This window comes from Magnolia sinica, chromosome 16, assembly GCF_029962835.1.
Source record: "Magnolia sinica isolate HGM2019 chromosome 16, MsV1, whole genome shotgun sequence".
NCBI lineage: Eukaryota > Viridiplantae > Streptophyta > Magnoliopsida > Magnoliales > Magnoliaceae > Magnolia > Magnolia sinica.
The window spans coordinates 20,234,587-20,249,697 of NC_080588.1; the positions used below are offsets into that span (position 1 = coordinate 20,234,587).

General features: G+C 38.1%; 1 non-coding gene across 1 annotated transcript; it reads right to left on the bottom strand.

Moving 5' to 3' along the window:
* Positions 1-6,316: 6,316 nt before the first annotated feature.
* On the bottom strand, positions 6,317-6,423 carry LOC131230130 (small nucleolar RNA R71). The gene has a single exon (XR_009163853.1). It is a non-coding gene; the product is annotated as a small nucleolar RNA R71 (small nucleolar RNA).
* Between the last annotated feature and the right edge of the window lie 8,688 nt (positions 6,424-15,111).

Consider the following 15,111-nt stretch of genomic DNA (forward strand, 5'->3'; position numbering starts at 1 on the left):
TGTTGCCTTGAGATGTTCATATAAATCCATGTCAACATTGGACACACCGACAAATCTCCGTAGTATGGGACGCGAGGTGAGTTGGGTATTCTTGAATTATTTACCACATTGTGATGATCGCCATGTGTGATGGACTGCACATACTTTGTTAGGCATGCATTTCATGTAGAATATTTACCACATTGTGATGATCTCCACATGTGATGGACTGTACATACTTTGCAGGCATGCATTTCATGTAGAATATTTGCGCATACCGATACCACTTGTATTTACGGAGTGAGCTGTATCAGGACCCTTCTATTATTATGAACAATTGAATCATTATAAACTTTAAAGGACAACCACCGCTATGAGTAGGGCATTGACCCTCTCCAACCATACAGATGTTACAGGTGAATTACATATTGATGTAACGAACGACGACTGTTTTGTGGAAGATGGGTTTGAATAGAAAAGAATAATAGTGCAAGATTAGTTTATTTATTTTCCACTACAAACTTTGATAATGTACTAAGCTCCCAATGAGAGAGCATTTGATGATTTGTTGAACTCTTTTTACTTTAATGGAATAATAAATATAGTTAATTTTACTCTTGTGAATGGTTACCTTCGTGAATGTAACTAGATGTGATTTTAAAAAAAAGGTGTGATTTTGAAGCATCCAATTTTTACATTATTAACACTCAGATTTCTCGGGCACAAATGTGTACTCGGGCCGTGAAAATTTTGAGAGTCACATGAGGAGTTTGTCGATCTCCTCACTGATGGTTTCATACCTTTTTGGGTCGAATGTGCATCGCTTTTGCCTTACTTGCTTGTGGTCAGGGGTCGACTTTCAGTCTGTAGACCATCACCTCTGAATCAATGCCCGACATGTCTTGGTCAGACCAAGTGAAGACATTAGCATGTTGTCTCAAAAGGGCAACAATCCTAGTCCATTGCTCTGACTCTAGTAACGATCTGACCTGCACCATGTTTGTCTGGTCATCCTCACAGAGTGGTATCGATATAAGGTCTTCCACTGGTGATCCTCTTTCGTTATATTCTTCTCATGGATCCGAGGTTATGTGCATTGTATACTATCGCTGTGTTTTTACTCAAAGCACTATCGAGTAGCATTGTCTTGCCTCGTGTTGATTACCCCTGACTTAACCAACACCATGCTCAGTTGGTAATTTCATTACAAGGTGATATGTGGGCACTACAACTCTTATGGTATTAAGGGATAGTTTGCCCAAGATTATATTGTGGACTTATGGACAGTCCACTACGAGGAAGTCGATCATAGTAGTCATTTGGTTGATACCTTTGCCAGTGGTTATGAGTAACAGTATACTTCCTTTGGAGATAATCTTCTCTCTTGCGAATCCAAGCAGGCAATTTTAGATAGGTCATAATCTAAACCTCCCAACTCCTACTTGTCAAAAGCAACGGTAAATAGAATATTGGTCGAGCTGCCGGTGTCGACCAGTATTCGGTGCACCTTGTCGTTAGCCATAGTCATTATGATTACCAGGGCATTGTCGTATGGGTGGTGGACTCCTCGGGCATCTTCCTTTGTGAAGTTTAAGCAATATGAGCTCAACCTCTGTTCTTTTGTAGTCTTGCTAGTAAGGTAGATGTGATGCCCCTTATCGTTATTCCTTACGCTTCGAGAGTGTGCTTGGCGTACCCTGTTCGAGTCTCCACCACCGGCTGGTCCCTCAAATATGGTGTGTATCTTGCATGTTGCTTCATTATTTTTCTGGTTGTCATGTTTCTCTTCTTTCTTAGCTAGTTGGCTGTCCCTTCTCTTGTTTATGAACTCTCACATGTGCCCCTTCCGGATGAGGGACTCAATTTATTCTTTAAGGTTGAAACATTCCATTGTATTGTGACCATGATCTCGATAGAAATGTCAATATTTTCGCTTGTCTCTTTTCTCGGCGCCAGCCTTCATCTTACTTGACCATTTTAAAATCTATTTATCACGTATTTCCATGAGTACTTGTTCATTAGTAGTGTTCAGGGGAGTATTCTGGTCATCAGTTTGTGCACCAGCCTTTGCTTTAGCCATCCTCCTTCTTCTTCTTATTGTTAAGGGTAAATGGCTCCCCTTCCTCTTTTCAATTCATGTCCCTAATTGAGCCGTGTTTTCTCCAAGTAGCTCTCTGGGAGCTGAAGAGCTCTTCCACATTTGATTATTTTTGGACTTAATTAAGTAGGTCAGCTAAAGTAGTCGAGGGGTTCTTACCATTTGAGAAGAGGAATTTTCCCAGCTTAAGGCCAGATATCATACCAGCAAGAGCTATCTGGTCAAAGTACCCGTCGACCTGGATTACTTCTGCATTGAAGCAGATAATGTAGTATCTCAGAAGCTCATTCTCCCTCTGGGTAATTGAAAGAAGATGAGTTGATGGCTTTCTTGTCTTTCCTGTCAGTGAACTGTGTGATAAAGGCCTTGTTAAGTTGAGTAAAGGAGCTAATGGACTTTGGCTTCAAGTGTCTATATCATTTTCGCACAGTTATTGATAAGGTTAGGGAAAATGCTTTACACATCACGAGTCCATAAGCACCGTAAAGTTCCATCCATGCTCTAAAAGATTTCATGTGCTTGGCCGGGTCCCCAGAACATGAGTAGGGCGTGATCTGGAGTATCTAGAACCTTGACGACAACTGGGATCTCATGAAGATGTCTGTGAATGGGGGCTCGACTTCCTTAAGCGTGGCGCTTGTTGGATGTCGCTGAGATGGTCTTAGATTTCCTTCAACTCTACCTCTCGTGGGACGTCGCTTTCTGTGACGACCTCAAAACCCTTTCCACACATTCTTTTCTGTAGAGTGTGGCATAGGTCGGACTCGGCAACTTCAGTCGTTCCCATTGTTTGCATGGAGATCTGTTTGCATCGCGTTGGTTGATCCTTTACTGCATATGAATCATAGAGTACTTATGGAGTTCGAGATTGTTCAGTTGTTACCCCCACTTTCACGCCTTAGTTAGTGAATGGTTGTTGTCTTTTCACATTATTCGATCCACATTGCCGGTGAAGGTGTCGACTTGGTTTTCTAGGGAGATAAGTCGACCCCCTTATTACAAGATCTTTGTACAACTACCGTTGGAGGGGGGGTCGGCCTGGTGATTTGATTGCAGTGCCCGATAGTTCTCAGGTTGTTCTTCCGACATTGGGGTCGGCTTAGTAATGGCAGCCAAGGCCTTTTATTTTCCTTTAGCCATAATAAGATAAGGGAAAAGTAGATAAGTAGATTTGATACAGAGTGAACTGGTGGACAACTTTGTTGTCGTTCCTATAGATTGCGCCAAACTATTGTTGCTTAAATCTAGTCGATCCTATCTCACCTCCTGTGAGTCGCTTGGTACCTATAAATTAATGGAGAATAAGGAGACATTGGGGGCACCAAATGTGGCTGGGGACCCTCCGATGCCTAAGTCAGGCGTATGGACTTACAATAGGTATAGTAGAATCAAGATAGTTGTGTGTACCTTTTACCCCTGGCGGGAGGTGTATTTATAGGCTTTCTAAGTGGTCTGTGTATTTGAGTGGATTTGCTGAACATGCTAGAGGGGCTCGTCTTGGAGTTGAATCTAATTTCGATAATATCTTTAATTTCTCTTCAATTTACATGATTTTTTGCTATAACCACGTCGAATCAATCCTATCTTTATATGTCACATGATTCTCTCCGAATATTTCTATTCTAAGGTCGAGGTCAATATCTGACCTTGAGGTTAGCTTGTGTAGTCGAGATCGGCAAGTTTGCAGCCGAGGCTTGCAATCGAGATCTATAGGTTTGTTGATAAGCCTTATCCTAGGTTTTTCAACTCAGACACTAGCTCTCTCTACTTGGCTCGTCCTTCTTAACTGTTAGGTTTTTCAGAGCATTTTCTGGTAGCCTTATGCTTCATACATTGGACTGATTTTACCCATAACATATACTAATTGAAAATCAATAACCAATGATAGTCTAGCAATAAACATATGATATTTTAATTAAGCAACTTTAAAACTAAACTATTAAAAAGAAAATAAGACTACAACTGTTGAGGGTCAAATATTACATATTATCCCCCATTTATTCCTTGGTTTTATAAACATGATAGTGCTTAATCAATCTAATTATGCATGTTTTCATGTGTGAGGTGATTTCGAGAACTTAAGATGAAATGATGCCAAAAGGAAGATTTATGCTCAAAAGATTACTAAATGAAGATTTGGAGATTTGAAAGTCATTAATAAAGAATTCACATGCTAAAGATCTAAGAAAACTAAGTGAGGAATAAAGAGACTCAAATATTTGAAGTGAAGAAAAGGAATCCTCAAATTGTCCTGAAAATAAATATATTCTTAAAATTGTCCTGAAAAAGCATATTCTGAAACTCTGGGTCTTTTTGGGAAATTGTGCAGAGTGAAGTCTATTTTGGAAAACTATATAGAGTGAAGTATATTTTTACAAACTGCGTAAATTTAAGGTAGTTTCTCGAGTTTTCCAACTAGGTGCAAAAGTTGGAGTTCCACAACTATAAATAAGACTCCCTAGGTTGCTTCAAAGCATATTCTAGGGTTTGGAAAGGTCTCAAGGATCATACACAAGGGTGGAGCTGTCGTTAAAGAGTTTTTTATTCCTTAGTTTATTTTTCATGCTTTGTTTAAAAGATTTAGTTTTAATCATGTCTATGGTTGTCTAAACCTTTTAGCTAGGGCTAAGAGGTAAAGCTTATAGCGTGTTGGGATGTTTATTTTGCTTTGTTTCTTGTTCTTATTGAACTTCATTGATTTATAGTTTGATATGAAAGGAATATTTTCAATTTTCTATAATTTATTACGACTCAAATTACAATAGATGTTGTGATAGCTTTCAATATCTTCTTTACCTATTTTGAGATTGTGAGATTGGTAAATCCTGTTGTTCACCATAGTCTCCTGCGTATGGTAGGGTGATGGAATCCCTTCCAATCTCCACAATTCTCCTCCATTGAGAATTAGGTCAATGAAAAGTTCAGATTTGATTTAAATTCTTTTATCTTCCAATTGGATAGGATAAGACTCCAATTCTAATTGTGTTTATTGAATCAAGCAAGGTAGCATATTGATAGCTACAAGTGAATCCTTGATGCTCTAGTTCACCCTTGATATTTGATAAATCCTTCACAATTACTCTCATTGATTTCATATTTAGATTTATATCTTTTTTACTTCTAGTTCTAGTTATTTTCATAATACGAGTTTAGTCCCTATGGATTCGACCTCGGTCTTACCGAGTTATTACTACATCGCGACCCTACACTTGAGGTTGTGAACAAATTTTCGGCGCCGTTGCCGGGGATTAATGGTTGCATTTTTCTGAGATTAACTAGTTTTGGAATTAGGTTAATATTAGGATTTGTTGGCATTCTATTTTTACGTTAGGATTTTTCTGAATTATTTTTAGAAACTAATTTACCTTCTAATTCTAGGTTTAAAAACTTTCCTAATTTATTTTTAGAAACTTTCCTTTTTCATTTTTGCAAACTAGGTTATTTTTTTAGAAACTTTCCTAATTTGTTTTTTGAAACTAACTCATCTTTCTATTTTTAGAAACTTTCTATTTCGCTTTTTAGAAACTAATTCACTTTCCCTTTTCTTTTACAGGATCCTAACATAGAAGCTTCTAATTTAGTAACTTCTTTCTATTTATAGATTTCTATTTCCCCTTTTCTTTTTAGATTTCAGTTAGATTCTGAAATTGAGGGCTGAGAGTATTTCATGCACAAGTGGGTCCGTGACAACACTCGATGTCTCTTGAGTGAAGGAGAAATGGTTGAAGGGTTATCTATCCATTATAAGATTAGACACCACTCGAGATCCACAGAGTTAACTGAAGTCATGGCTGCAAATCAACCAGCCAATCAACCTCCAAATCCACCCTAACCTAGGGTCGAGGAAATCCATGATTAGAATGAGGTGCATCGAGCACCCTGCCTCATACCTTACGAGACTATTTACAACTGACAAGGGTGAGCACTCCTTCCTGCATGGTGTTTCTAGAAAATACAGGAAACATAAACATCAAGCCAGGAGTGATCCAACTTCTTCCAAAGTTCTATGGGCTTAAATATGAAAATTCATATTTACACTTGAAAGAATTTGATGAGATCATAACCACTTTATACTTTCCTAATGTGTCTAAGGACACAATCCGCTTGAATCTCTTTCCTTTCTCCCTGAAAGAAAAGGCTAAGACGTGGTTACATTCACTATGTCCATGATTTATTAGCAAATATAATGACATGACAAGGGAGTTCATAAAGAAATTCTTTCCATATCATTAAACGAACACAATCAGAAAGTCGATCATGAACTTCGCCCAAAGGGAAGATAAAACATTCTTCCAATGTTGAGAGCGGTTCAAGGATCTTGTCAGTTCATGCCCACAACACGGTTTTGAAACGTGACGCATAACAATTTCTTCCATGAAAGACTGTCATCTTCCATGCGCTAATTTGTTGAGACAATGTGTGATGGGGAATTCCTGAACAAAGATGTTGATGAAGTGTGGGATTACTTTGATAAACTTGTTAAAACCGCACAATCATGGGACATCTCCCCAAGAACGAGTATCACGACTAAGCCTGCTCAATTAAAGGAGAGAGGTGGAATATATCTTTTGAAAGAGGAAGATGATATCAACGCTAAAGTTGGCAGTCTCACAAGGAAACTCGAGGCCATGAAACTTAGGAAGGATAAGGATAAGGAAGTTGTCTGCGGTATTTGTGCTTGTAACATTCATACAACTAAAAATTGCTCAACAATACTTGTGTTTCAAGAAATATTAAATGAGTAATCAAATGCCATAAACAACTACCAAAGGCCTTTCAAGGGACTCACTTCGAACACATACAACTCCAACTAGAGAAATCATCCGAATTTCAGTTGGAGGAATGTAAAATTTGTTACACCTCAAGGAATCCCTAATCAATTCTTAAATCAAGGGAAACCTTAAGAGTAATTGGTTCAAAATCCTCAAGAGCTCATCCAGCAAAGTACTCTTCAAGCCTTACAAGAACTCACAAAGGCTATACAAAAGATAGACTTATGCGTTATGGTTATGGAGAAAGGGATGCTTCTAGCCCAACCTATTCCCAATCCTAAACCGCAATACGGAGTTAGTGAACCAAGCTCTTCAAATCCAATGGAGCAAGCTAAGTCTATCACCACTCTTAGGAGTGGGAAGATAATTGACAAATCTATTTTGGTAAGGGCTGAGAAGTCTAAGGACCCGGATGTAAATGAGACTGATAGACCTAGCAATGCTCCACATGAGGTAGAACCGAAACTTCAAAGTAAACCGATTGCTCCATCCCTAATGGTTGATAGCACCAAAACCTCTCTATAACTCTCAGGATATTCTAGAGGTGATTAAGCAAGTGAAGGTTAACATTCCTCTACTAGATGTCGTAAAACAGATACCTTCATATGCCAAATTTTTGAAAGATTTATGTATGACCAAAAGACAACAAAACATTTAAAATAAAATCTACTTAATAAAAAAAGTGAGTGCTATCCTAAAGCAATATGTGCCATAGAAGTACAAAGATCCTGATAGCTCAACCATCACCCGTGTAATTGGGAATTACCGGATTGAGCATGCACTTCTTGACTTAGTAGCGAGCATAAATTTGATTCCATACTTGGTCTACGAACGACTGGGTTTAGGTGAATTAAAACCCACCCAGACCACATTACAATTGGCTAATCACTCAGTTCGTGTGCCGAGAGAGATAATTGAGGATGTGTTGGTCCAGGTTGATAAATTTTACTATCTAGTAGATTTTATCATCCTGGATACTCAACCCATCGTGGATATGAGCACTCAAATTCCTGTCATCCTTGGTCACCAATTCCTTGCTACATCAAATGCAATCATTAATTGTAGGAATGGAGTCATGAATTTATCTTTTGAGAATATGACATTGGAGCTCAATATCTTTTTCAATATGAGCAAACAGGCAGAGGATGATGACGATGCCCATGATGTTAACTTGATTGATTCTTTCGTGGAAGTTAAAACTCTGATGACCTTATCCTCTAACCCTCTAGAGACGTGCTTGGCCTATTCGCATGATTTAGATGATGATATGATTAGGGAGATGGGTGTCATGCTTAATACTATGCCGGTACTTGAAGTTAACCGGTGGAGACCATAATTTGAAGAATTGCCCAAAATGGATATAGTACCTCTACCGTCTAACCTCAAGGCACCGAAGCTTGGCCTAAAACCTTTGCCCTTTGATTTGAAATATATCTATTTAGGTCAAGATGAGACATACCCGGTGGTGATTTCTTCCCACCTTGAGCAAGAATAGGAGAGTATGCTTATTTCTACTCTCATTGAGCTTAATGGAGCCCTTAGATGGTTGATTGCGGACCTTAAGGAAATTGACCATTTGATTTGTACTCACCGCATTTATTTAGAGGATAATGCAAAGACCTCCCGACAACCACAACGTAGATTAAATCTAAACATGAAGGAAGTGGTTAAGGTCGAGGTTCTTAAGCTATTGGATGTGGGTATCATATACCCTATATCCAATAGCCAATGGATGAGTCCAACTTAGGTGATTCCTAAGAAGTCTGGAATAACCATCGTAGCCAATGTCGACAATGAACTCGTCCAAGTAGAGTTACTACTGGTTAAAGAATGTGCATTGACTACAGGAAATTGAATACCGTCACAAGGAAGGACCACTTTCCTTTGCCCTTTATTGATCAAATCTTGGAAAGGCTAGCTGGTCATTCCTATTACTGTTTCCTTGACGGATATTCGGGCTACAACCAGATAGAGATAGCCCCTGAAGATTAGGAAAAGACCACATTCACATGTCCCTTTGGCACCTTTGCTTATCGAAGGATGCCATTTGGATTGTGTAATGCCCCCACCACTTTTCAGCGATGCATGATGAATATTTTTTTTGACATGGTGGGACAATATTTAGAGGTCTTCATGAATGACTTCTATGTCTTTGGTCCATCCTTCAGCGATTGTTTGAATAATCTTAAATGTTTGATGAAGCGATGTGAGGAAAAGAATTTGGTACTAAATTGGGAGAAGTGTCATTTCATGGTTCGTAAGGGGATTGTCCTTGGACATATCATCTTGTCTAAAGGAATTGAGGTAGATAAGGCTAAGATTGATCTTATCTCTAACTTACCTCCACCCAAGAACATAAGAGAAGTGTGACCCTTTTTAGGACATACCAGATTTTACAGGAGATTCGTAAAGGACTTTAGTCACCTCTCTCATCCTTTATGCAATCTACTTCAGAAGGATGTACCACACGAGTGGACTGATCAATGCCAAGAAGCTTTTTCTAAGCTTAAGGGCATGTTAACCACTGCACCTATCATGCAGCCACCCGACTAGAGCATTCCTTTTGAAATTATGTGTGATGCATTCGATTATGCTCTTGGGGCAGTGTTAGGCCAGAGAAAAGAGAAGAAGCCCAATGTTATACACTATGCAAGTAGAACTCTAAATCCTACTCAAGTGAATTACTCAATTACGGAGAAGCAACTTTTAGCTGTAATATTCGCTTTGGACAAATTTAGGTCCTACTTGATCGAATCCAAGATCATCATCAACACAGATCATGCGGCGCTTAAGAATCTTCTTTCTAAGAATGATGCTAAGCCCCGCTTGATAAGATGGATCCTCCTACTCCAAGAATTTGATTTGGAAATAAAAGATAAGAAGGGAGTAAAGAACATAGTGGTTGACCATCTTTCCCACCTTGACCTCTCTAATTCCCTTGAGACGATGAATATAAAAGACATATTCCTTGATGAACAACTGTTTAAAGTCTCCCAATCACCTTAGTTTGCAGATATTGCTAATTATCTTGCCACAGGTTGCACGCCAACACATTGGACTACGCAAGATAAGAAGAAATTTTTTGCCAAGGTACCCAAATTCTTCTTGGATGATCTGTATTTGTTTATAAATTTCCCATACCAAATCTTAAGGAGATGTATGCCAGATAATGAACACCAAAGTGTCATCTCCTTCTGTCATTCTCTGACCTGTGGTGGTCACTTTTCTGCTAAAAAGACCATGACCAAAATTCCACAGTGCGGCTTTTATTGGCCCACTATGTTCAAGGATACTTATGAGTTTTGCAAAGCTTTTGAGTGTTGTGAGAAATTGGGAGCATTGTCCTATTGAAATATGATGCCCTTAGACCCCATTCTGATCATTGAAGCATTTGATTGTTTGGGCATTGATTTCATGGGACCATTTTCCCAATCTTTCAGAAATTTATATATATTGCTCATAGTAGACTATGTCACTAAATGGGTTGATGCAATCCTGTGCCGGAACAATGATTATCAGACGATCACTAAATTCTTAAAAGAGAACATCCTTTTCTCGGTTTGGAATGCTTCGAGCCATCATTAGTGATGGAGGTTCACATTTCTGTAATAGGCCATTTGCGAACTTAATGAAGAAATATGGCATCTCCCACAAAGTGAGCACTCCAGATCACCTAAAAACAAGTGGGCAAGCTGAAATTTCCAATAAGAAAATTAAACATATTTTGGAAAAAACAGTTAACCCTGACCATAAAGACTGGTCAATTTGATTGATCGATGCTTTATGGGCTTACCATACTGCATTTAAGACCCCTATTGGAATGTCTCCCTTTAGACTTTTTTATGGGAAGGCTTACCACTTGATTGTGGAGTTGGAACATAGGGCCTATTGGGCGATTAAAAATCTGAACTTCAATTTGGACAACGCTGGCTCGCTGTGCAAACCTCAGTTTAATAAACTGGAAGAAATTCGGAAAAATGCATATGAGAACTCGAGAATTTATAAGGACAAGATGAAGATGTTTCATGACCAACATATTCTTCAGAAATCATTCACAATAGGTCAGAAAATCCTTTTGTATAATTCTCGATTACACTTTTTTCCAGGCAAACTCTGATCTCATTGGACCGGCCCTTTCACTATTACTAATGTTTATCCTCATAGGGCTGTCAAGATTCAGAATCCAAACAATGACAATGAATTAAAAGTAAATGAACATCGTTTAAAGCCATTTGTTGAAAAATTTGATTAAGAAGACATGTCAATACCTCTGATTGACCTTTTTTACTAGGATCGACCTCCTAGTCTGATGGAGGTATAGGTAGATTTATTTACTTTCATATGATTTAGGATTATGATAGTTTGCTTTTTGCTCTTTAGGATAATTTTCTTTCCACTATTTAGAATAGTTTGCTTTCTATTGGTTTAATTCTTATGTTAACCTATCTTCACACTGAGACCATTTGAAAAGCCTCAAAATTCCTTCTTTAGGTATTACCTTTCCATCACTACCCTTCTCTTTTCATTTCCTCTTTTGCATTACATGCTTATTTCATTTACATTGAGGACAATGTAGATTTTTTGGTTGGGGATGGAGGATTAGGTGAACTAATCAGTGTTTTCTCAGTTTTGATCAATTTTTTTTTTTTAAATTTTCAATATTTCAATTTGAAATTTGTTTGGGAAGCGATGAATTGTGTACTTAAGAATGCATTGGGTATGATAAAAATAGAGATTGAATTTTGGATTGTTGGAGTTTGATCAACTAAGTAATCTATCACCTAAGTTCTTTCGCTTAATTGATTAAGAGATAGTTTGAATATCATGTTAATCTAAATCACAAGACACATTCAATTTGTCTTCTGTAAGACATGCTAGAAGTTCTGATTGTTAATACGTGAATCATTGATAAATGGTGAGAATCGAGTTTGGAGAATTTTATCCACTTTAAAAGAAGAAAAGAACCAGTTAAAAAAACAGGAGAACGACAAAGAGGTCATGAAAAATAATAAAAAGAATGAAAAATATGAAAAATAATGTAAAAATAAAAAGAATGAATAAAAAATTGACCTTCGATATAAAATCAAAGACTAGAAAAAGAAGGAAAAGGGGATAAGTTCGGAATCAGGACTTGAGTTTTAAACTGATCTTGAAGTGATGAGTATGGCTAACATGATGAACTAATAGTATTCATACAGGAGGTAAGTTGATTTTCACTGAGCACATTGAAAGGGTTTGGAAATGTCTTAAGGAATATACACAAGGGTGGAGCTCCTGCCAAAGAGTTTTTTCTTTCCTACTTTATTTTTCATACTTTGTTTAAGAGATTTGGTTACAATCATGTCTATGGTTGGCTAAACCTTTTAGCTAGGGCTAAGGGTGAAGCTTGTAGCATGTTGGGTTGTTTATTTTTCTTTGATTCTTATTCTTATTGAACTTCATTGATTTATAGTTTGATATTAAAGGAATATTTTCAGTTTTCTATGATTTATTGTGACTCAAATTACAATAGATGTTGTGATAGCTTTCGATATCTTATTTACCTATTTTGAGATTGTGAGATTGGTAAATCCTATTGTTCACCATAGTCTCCTGGGCATGGTTGGGTGATGGAATCCCTTCCAATCTTCACAATTCTCCTCCATTGATAATTAGGTCAATGAAAGTTCAGATTTGATTTAAATTCTTTTATCTTCTAATTGGATAGAATAGGAGTCCAATTCCAATTGTGTTCATTGAATCAAGTAAGGTAGCATCTTGATAGCTACAAGTGGATCCTTGGCGCTCTAGTTCACTTTTGATATTTAATAAATCCTTCACAATTACTCTCTTTTATTCCATATTTAGATTTAGATCTTTTTTCTAGTTCTAGTTCTAGTTATTTTCATAATACATACAAGTTTAGTCCATGTGAATTCGACCTTGGTCTTACTGAGTTATTACTACATCGCGACCCTACACTGGGGGTTGTGAGCAATAATTCTCTAATTTAACCATAAGCACATAATGAGGCTAACATACTCAAAATTACTTATAATGCTCAATAATGGGGCTTCATTCTTTTAATTTAATAATTAAGCCCTTACAGACCTTCTAAGGTCACCTATCCCTCTTCACAACCTGCTTGGTTGTGAATTTCCTAGGACTTGGACTATATTCATGAGGGAGAGTGATTTTCCTAGACGTATCTCCCTTAAGTGAATTTCTAATTAGATATCTATATTTAATAGGAGATTTAACTATGTGAGTCCTACCTTGATTATTATTGCCCTTGATGAACATTGACTTCGCTTTTTCATTAAGCCGAGAAATTAGTTTCAACAACACCTTTATACAATCAGTCATTTTAAGAAGGGTTAAAAACTCTCTTCTTTTTCGACAATCCTTTTAAGATGCTTCTTGTCACACCCCAGACTCGGTAACTGAATTCACAAGGAACCCAATGATCGGTTCTGGCCACAATATCCTCCGCAGTACCCCATTCTCGGCTCCTGAGGCAGGTTCCGATCCTGGGATCCTACAAGGAGGATTTCCATAATAATATAACCATTTCCAATACGAGCATACCCAAGATTACAACAAGTAAATCTGAGAATAACAAAGGCACACATCACAAAATCCACTATAAATTTAAACTTTTACAAGTTTACATAAGGTCCAAAAGGATATATATAAGATAATAGAAGAAAGAAAGGAAGGCTGCAATACTCGGTCCTCAAGCTCAGCTCTAATCCGAACTCTGCCACTACAACGCCTGCCTAGGATCTCCTGCACGCAACAAACATGCATAAGCTTATAGAAGCTTAGAGGGTGGTGTAAGTATGTGATAATAGTGCACAGAAGAATAATAGGAGGTACAGGAAGGAGACATGATTAAATCCAACACCACTAGCCTTACCAAGGCTGTCATAAATGCAAGAAGCTATACAAAGGTAGTATAATAATGCGGGAAGCCATACCAAGGCTATATGATGCAATGAGTACGGTAATGCAAAGGGTACTGGGCACCATGCCAAGGCGATGCAATATGAGGCTTATACAACCGATGTAATGCAATGTGAAGTAATGCCAATGCTTATATCCCACCCACATATCAAGTACATTTCCATTATACGTAAATCACCGGGGTCCATTACACTGCTGGATGACTGTCGCTCTACAGACCCCACACAGTCAAACTAGCATAAGAGACCTCACTACCCTACCTGTGGACAGCCAATCACCAGCAAGGCCTGAAGGTAGAGAACTCATTCACGAGCTGGTCAGACTCAGCCTAGCAATGCCTCCTTACATCAGGCGAGTAAGGCCACACCCCTATCCAACTGACTACAAGACAGTGGGAGTCGCTGCCTAACGGTATAAGGCCCTCGTGCACTCATATATTCCACCCAGTCACGCCGTTGGAGCAGATCTTTGGTGCCATGGAAGTTTTAAAAATTTCACCCATGGGCATCCTATGCACCCGGTATGCTCAAGTAACATTTTCGGTGTCCAAACATGGCCATCCATGATGTATCTGTGGAGGCTACAGCCCTGATGAAGAAAGGGTGATAATGCTCATATGTTATACAATGCCAGATGTATAAATCACACAATCAACCATGCATCAATTTCAAGCATCCAACGTGCTCAAGAGGGAATACTACATCCCTCGGAGAAGGTAACATGCAATGCCCAATGACACAATATGACCACACACACATAGTATCAACCAAGCATACAATGATATACATGGGTCATGAGGATAAATTTAATCACATTATAAGGCGTATATAATATAAATTACATTCCTCCTATCTAAGAAGGAACTAAGACTAGGTACATAGATAATATCCTTAAGGAATCCAACTTCTAGTGGGGGCCCATTTACCTGGGGTAGCCAACAAGCTTAAGTATACAAGCTACAGGTTTAAGCAATATAGAAATGAGCCTAACAAGAGTCTAAGATGGTTATCCAATCACTCTTAAATACAATCGAGCCTAGAGGGGTCCATAATGGGGACATTTAACCATCAATCCCCAAAAAGGCATATCAACCATGAACTATATACATAGAAGGCTCAAGGCCTACATTTAAGATAAAAATAAAGGTAACCACATACATATATTCCTCATAATAGGCCATAAAAAATATAATACCACTTTTAACAACATGGACTCCAAGAGGGGAATTAAGGCCCGAGGCTCAATTCTCAATGGCCATAGAATCCATGCATTAAGTTGGACTTGGTGGGCAGCCCGCGTACACAATATACGACCTAA